We start from the raw sequence: 6,245 nt of genomic DNA, 5'->3' as shown, positions 1-6,245 counted from the left end.
CCCAACTCTTCATTTGCACTTAGTTTACCTTATCTTTGTGTCTTTATACAATTTCCAAGATTGGACCAAGTTATCTGTCAGGATGAGCTCCATACAGAGTACCCTGGCAAGAGGACACTGACTCTCATCTTTCTCCAGTCCCTCCTTATATCTTCATGTTGTCTTCTGTTCTCTCTTTTTTCATCAGGATTTCAACTCCTTCATCCTATGTATTCTCAGCTGACCACGTTTCTTCCTTTTTGTTCTTCAGGGTATTTCTGTCTAATCCTTCATCCTGGAAGGGATGGACTATTCATGTGTAATTCTTTATTATATAAGAGTTGATATGCATAACAATATATGCAAAATAAAAAAAAAACAACAAAGCAACACAAGAAGAAATCCTAGGACCCCAACTGCTAATTCAAAAACTAGAATATCACACTGCTTCATCAACTTTCAATGCTTTTCCTCTGATACTACACGGAGACAGCCACTACCCTGAATTTTATTATTTACTACCTTTAAAAATCTTATGTCAAAATGATTTGAATACCATTGGATACAAGTAAGACGTTTTTACTGTATTTCATTCCTAAGATCCAATTAAGACCACAAAGGATGAAACAATTAAAATATATGGGGATAAAACACTTAAGGGAACCAAAGGAGTAGCTAAAAATACAAATTTCAACAAAAATTATGAAGCCAAATAATGTAAAACTGGGCTTTAGAGAGCACAGGAGATCTGAGAGTTAACACCTACTGGCTCAGGCTTGAAGCAGGAGTGTCATCACCTGGAAAGGTTCAGTCACGATCTTTTGGTTGGATGGAGATTGTGAGGGCATCAGCAGGCTCTGGAATGGGGAGAGCCATCCTGTGGTGGCAGGAGGACTGATTCTGGAGGAATAACCAGACTGATATCTGACTATGTTTATGATCTTCTGTCCTAGCCCAAGGAGGGTGCAGAGCTAGGGGTGAGGTATACATACAGAGAAAGGTTACAAGTACTTTTATAACCCAACTACCAGAAATAGAAATATCTCACACTGAAGGAGGTGAACTCTAAAGGAAAAGGAAGTAACAGGCTTGGTGAAAATGAGCTTGAGGGGGAAAAAAAGAAAAGTAAGGAAAGGCAGCAGAACACAACAGACACTAGTATGGCAATATGTAAATCAATGGATGTGTAACTGATGTAATTCTGCAATCTGTATACGGGGTAAAAATGGGAGTTCATAACCCACTTGAATCAAAGTGTGAAATATGATATATCAAGAACTATGTAATGTTTTGAACAACCAACAATAAAAATTTAAAAAAAAAGCTACTAGAATGAAGGCTCTTGATTTTCTCAGTAATGTCTTCTACTTTCTGCTGCAGCTAATTATCATTAAGAGCTGCCTGTTCAAGGAGAGACTCCACAAAAGGATTCTGAATGTTTTTGCGATAAAGAAATAATGTGTTTAAAGTGGTGGATATACTATTACCATGATTTGCTCATTACATGATATATACATGCATGAAACCTCACTTTTCACCCCCAAAGTATGTGTAATAATTATGTCAATATCGTTTGTTAAAAATCGATATAGGGCCTAGGGTAGAGATGCTGCACAGGAAGAAGTCAAAAGAGCAAAAGATCATATATTCCATGAGAAGCTATTCTATAGATGAAGAAAAAAATTCTCCATTTTTTAAAAAAATTAATATGTAATCTCTTTAAGTTAAAAAAGGTAAAATTCTATATAGTAAAAGTAAAGCTGATATCTCAATGGATAGAGACAAAAATGAGTTATTCTGCTTGACTTTGCTAGTAATTAAGGAATTGCAAATTAAAACACAGAAAGATATGCTTCAGAATCAGATTGGGCAATAATTAAATGTCTGATAGCATTAAGAGTTCTTCCTGAGAGAGAAGTAAACTGTATGAATCTCCTAATGAGAGGGGAAATTGGTACAATTACTTCAAGGAAGAGCCCTTTGTCAAGTTTATAATACACACTTTAACATCCAGCAATTCTATTCCTAGTTAGAGACCCTGAAGAAACTCCCACTGAGGTATGCCAAGATATATATTACTTGTGTGTGCACTTGTGCATATGAACGTTAATGGTGATATTGCAAGAGGGATAAAATAGATTTCTAAATGTTCATGATTAGAAGTTCAGAAGCCATTGTTAGTGAGATTACCAGTGCGTAGATGGTATTAGAGATAAGAGATGAGGTAGAATTACCAAGAATATAAAGATAGGTAAATAAGAAGAGCTGGTGAAAATTTACATTGGAAGATAAAGAAGCTGGAGTCTGATGACCAGCATGACGGAGGTAGCAATATATGCACCCACTCAAGAAGATCGGAGCTTGAATTCATGTGGCTTCCTTCTTCTGCCTTTTGCTCCATGTGGGCCCGCAGCCCACTCCACTGTACCTTCCACCTTCAGGTGGGTCTTCCCCTCAGTTTGCTCTCCCACATGCCAATTGCCTCACTGACACACCCAGATATCTCTCAATCTTAGACCTCTCATTCCAGTCAAGTTCACAATCCAGATTAACCATCACAAATGGTAAAAGCTAAGACTGATTTAATACAAACAAATTCCTGGAAATATAGCCAGAGACATATTAGAGAAGGTAGAATAAATAGAATACAAATTTTCAGGAATCACTTCAAAAACAAAAACAAACACAGTATATAAGAGTGGGTAATTTTTTTTACTTGAAATTCAGTGACTCTTAAATTGAATTAAAAATTTAAAAATTAAAACAAAAGTCAGGGTAAAATGTTTATAAGAATTGCATCTTAAAAAAACAATAGACCCTGGGCTGGGGTTGTGTGCTGAGGCACTGAATTCTATTCTCAGTACCACATGTAAAAAAATTAATAAAATAAAGGTCCACCAAAAAAATTTTAAAAAGTAGACCTAGAAAGGATGAAAAATATACCAAATAACAGTCTAACAAGAATAAAGTAGAAGGGTCAATATTAACAAGATAAATGGACTGAAGACTAAAAGCATAAAACATAAAAACATGGGATAGTATGTATTAAGAAAATGATTCACCAAGAAGGTGATAGCAATCAATCTTTGTGTCCCAAAAAAGAAGATTAATTAATATATGTTAAATATATTAATATCTTTTATAAAATCTGTACAAAGATATTCTTATCAATTCAAAGAATTACGAATTCACAACCAGAGTGGAGAGAAACTCTCAGAAATTGATGGCTCAAGTAGAAAAAAAAGTCTACTGAGAATTTGAGAAATATCATTAACAAATTTGAGTTTTTGTAGGTTTCTAACAAACTTTATTCCCAAAAGAAAACAAACAACATCCAGTGCTACAGAATAGAGGACACAGAGACAAACCCACATTAATACAGTTATCTCATGCTAGATTAGATAATGTTTTGGCAAAGATGCCAAAAACATTCATTGAAGAAAAGATAGCCTATTCAACAAATGGTGCTGGTAAAACTAAATCCATATGTAGCAAAGTGAAATTAAACCTCTATCTCTTACCCTGCACAAAAGTCAACTCAAAGTAGATCAAAGACTTAGGCACTAGAACAGAGACCCTGCACCTAATAGAAGACAAAGTAAGCCCAAATCTTTACCGTGTTGGCCTAGGCCCTGTTTTCCTTAACAAGACCCCTAAAGCGCAAGGAATTAAATCAAGAATCAATAATTGGGATGGATTCAAATTGAAAAAGCTTCTTCCCAGCAAAGGAAACAATCAATAATGTGAGGAGAGAGCTTACAGATTGGGAGAAAATCTTTACCACATGAACCTCCAATAAAGCATTAATCTGTAGGATATATAAAGAACTCAAAAAATTAACACCAAAAAAACAAATAACCCAATCAATAAATGGGCTAGGGAATTGAATAGACACTTCACAGAAGAAGAAATACAACCGATCAATAAATATATAAAAAAGTGTTCAATATCTTTAGCAATTATAGAAACGCAAATCAAAACTACACTAAGATTTCATCTCACTCCAGTCACAATGGCAATCATCAAGAATATAGGCAATAATAAAAGATGGCGAGGATGTGAGGAAAAAAGGTACACTCATATGTTGCTGGTGGGATTGCAAATTGGTACAACCACTGTGAAAGCAGTATGGAGATTCCACAGAAAACTTGGAATGGAACACCATTTGACCCAGCTATCCCATTCCTGTATTCAATGGAATATTACTTAGTTTTAAAGAAGAATGAAATTATGCCACTTGCAGGTAAATGGATGGAGTTGGAGAATATCAAGCTAAACTAAATAAGCCAACCCCCCCCCCCAAAAAAAAAAGGCTGAATGTTTTCTCTAATATGTGGATCCTAATTCACAATAAGGTGTGAGGGGGTACACTAGAGAAGAATAGAGTTACCTTAGATTAGGTGGAGGGAAGTAAAGGCGGGGGGGAGGGGATGGGATATGGGAAGAGGAAGGGTAGTAGGATGAAACAGACATTATTGCTTTATGTGTATATGTGACTGCATGACCAATGTGATTCTACAACATGTACACTCAGAAAAATGAGAAATTTATATACCATCTATGTATACTATATCAAAGTGCACAAATGCAGTCTACTGTCATATATAGCTAATTAAAACAAATTTTAAAAATTTTAAAAAAGAAAACAAATAGCAAAATTATCTTTCTAATGTCAATGGATTATTCAATATTTTATCTTATTTGAGGCTATAAATAATTACATACTTACTTAAAGAGGATACATAAATACCTTAGACCATATTGTCTACATTAAGCAAAACAGAAGTTTTAAAAATAGAAAATCTATCTACCCACCTGAAAATTAAAGGATAAGGAAAATATTAGGGAAAAAAAGGACAAAACTGCTAATAATAATAGTTACACAAAACTCCCAAGAAAGCAAAAAAATGAGAGAGTGAGACAAGAACAGTAAATGTCAGTTTTTATCCTATATAGTAAAGGGCTATATAATATAATTTAAAAATATAACACAAAGAAATCCAATTTACAATATCAACCAAACAAAATATCTGGAACTGAATATAGTAAGACTTATATAAGACCTTTATGTGAAAACTGATCTATGAAAAAGTTCTTTTAAATGATGCTTATTTATGACATATATGTTTCAGTAGTTATGAGATTAAACATGTCAACTCATCTGGAATTATCCTGTAAAATAAGTCTAAGCCAAACCAAAATCTTGAGATAATTTTTGATAACATTGGGCAAGTTATTTAACTTCTTTTGCCTCAGTTTCTTCATCTGTAAAATGAAAATAGTACAATCTACTCCATAAGATGGCTCTGAGGATTAAATGAGATACATAAAGAACATTAAACAAAACTGAGTAGATACTAAATGGTATGTGAATGTGTAATTGTTATTTCCTTTTCCTTCTACACGATTATAGTTATGTATGGTTTTAGTTGAAAGATTTATTACATTTAGAAATTGAAGGGTTTCATAAAAGAGAGAAGAAAGAATGGAACTTTTAATATATATCTAAATACATGAGTGTGTCGAGTTCATGTACTTTGTCTCACTAGGGGTGCTGGGGCTGAGTAGTGGGTTGCCAGGAGGAAGCTCAATGCTTAACAAGGGGCCTTCACTCCCTTGCCTTACAGCTGCTTTTGGCACATTCTAAAAAAATGACAGTTTATGCTTTCCTTTTAAAAAAGAAAGAAAAGTTACTTTTTTTGAATATGATTTTATACTTCATAATACAATAGTACAATACAGTAGAAAATTTTGATATTTCATTCATTTATCTATAGCTACAAAGCAAACTTTGTCACTTTTTTTTCACCTAACATTCAATTTATATACATACTCTTAATTCATATTTTGACTTTATTTCCATATGAACATTTTGTTAGTGGTATTAGGAGTGTAATTTTATATCTTAGGCTTTATGCTTATTACATTAAAAACATAATTTGACATTCCTATGTGATATTTTAAAACTGTGATACTGCAATTCTGTCTTCTGTCATATTGATTCAATGGGCTTCGAAGAAGCTTTACCAGGTCTCAGTCACAGTAGGTCCTGCCTGCCTGTGACCAAGAAAGATTGTAAATCCTTCTGAAATGTTTCCAGGGGATGAGGAGACGCCACTGTGTGCTGATGGGTGTTTTTGTTTTATTCTTCTACCTCTCTCAGTTAAATAAGAAATCAGGTTCAGAGCCAAGTTCAAGGCATTCATGGTTTGGTGTATAGCCACTGCTTTGTAAGCCTTTGGAAGTGCCTCCGCCCACCCCACCCC

Source organism: Marmota marmota, unplaced genomic scaffold (genome assembly GCF_001458135.2).
Source record: "Marmota marmota marmota unplaced genomic scaffold, marMar, whole genome shotgun sequence".
In the NCBI taxonomy this organism is placed as follows: domain Eukaryota; kingdom Metazoa; phylum Chordata; class Mammalia; order Rodentia; family Sciuridae; genus Marmota; species Marmota marmota.
The sequence above is the reverse complement of the archived record's forward strand: the minus strand, read 5'-3'. Positions refer to the sequence as shown.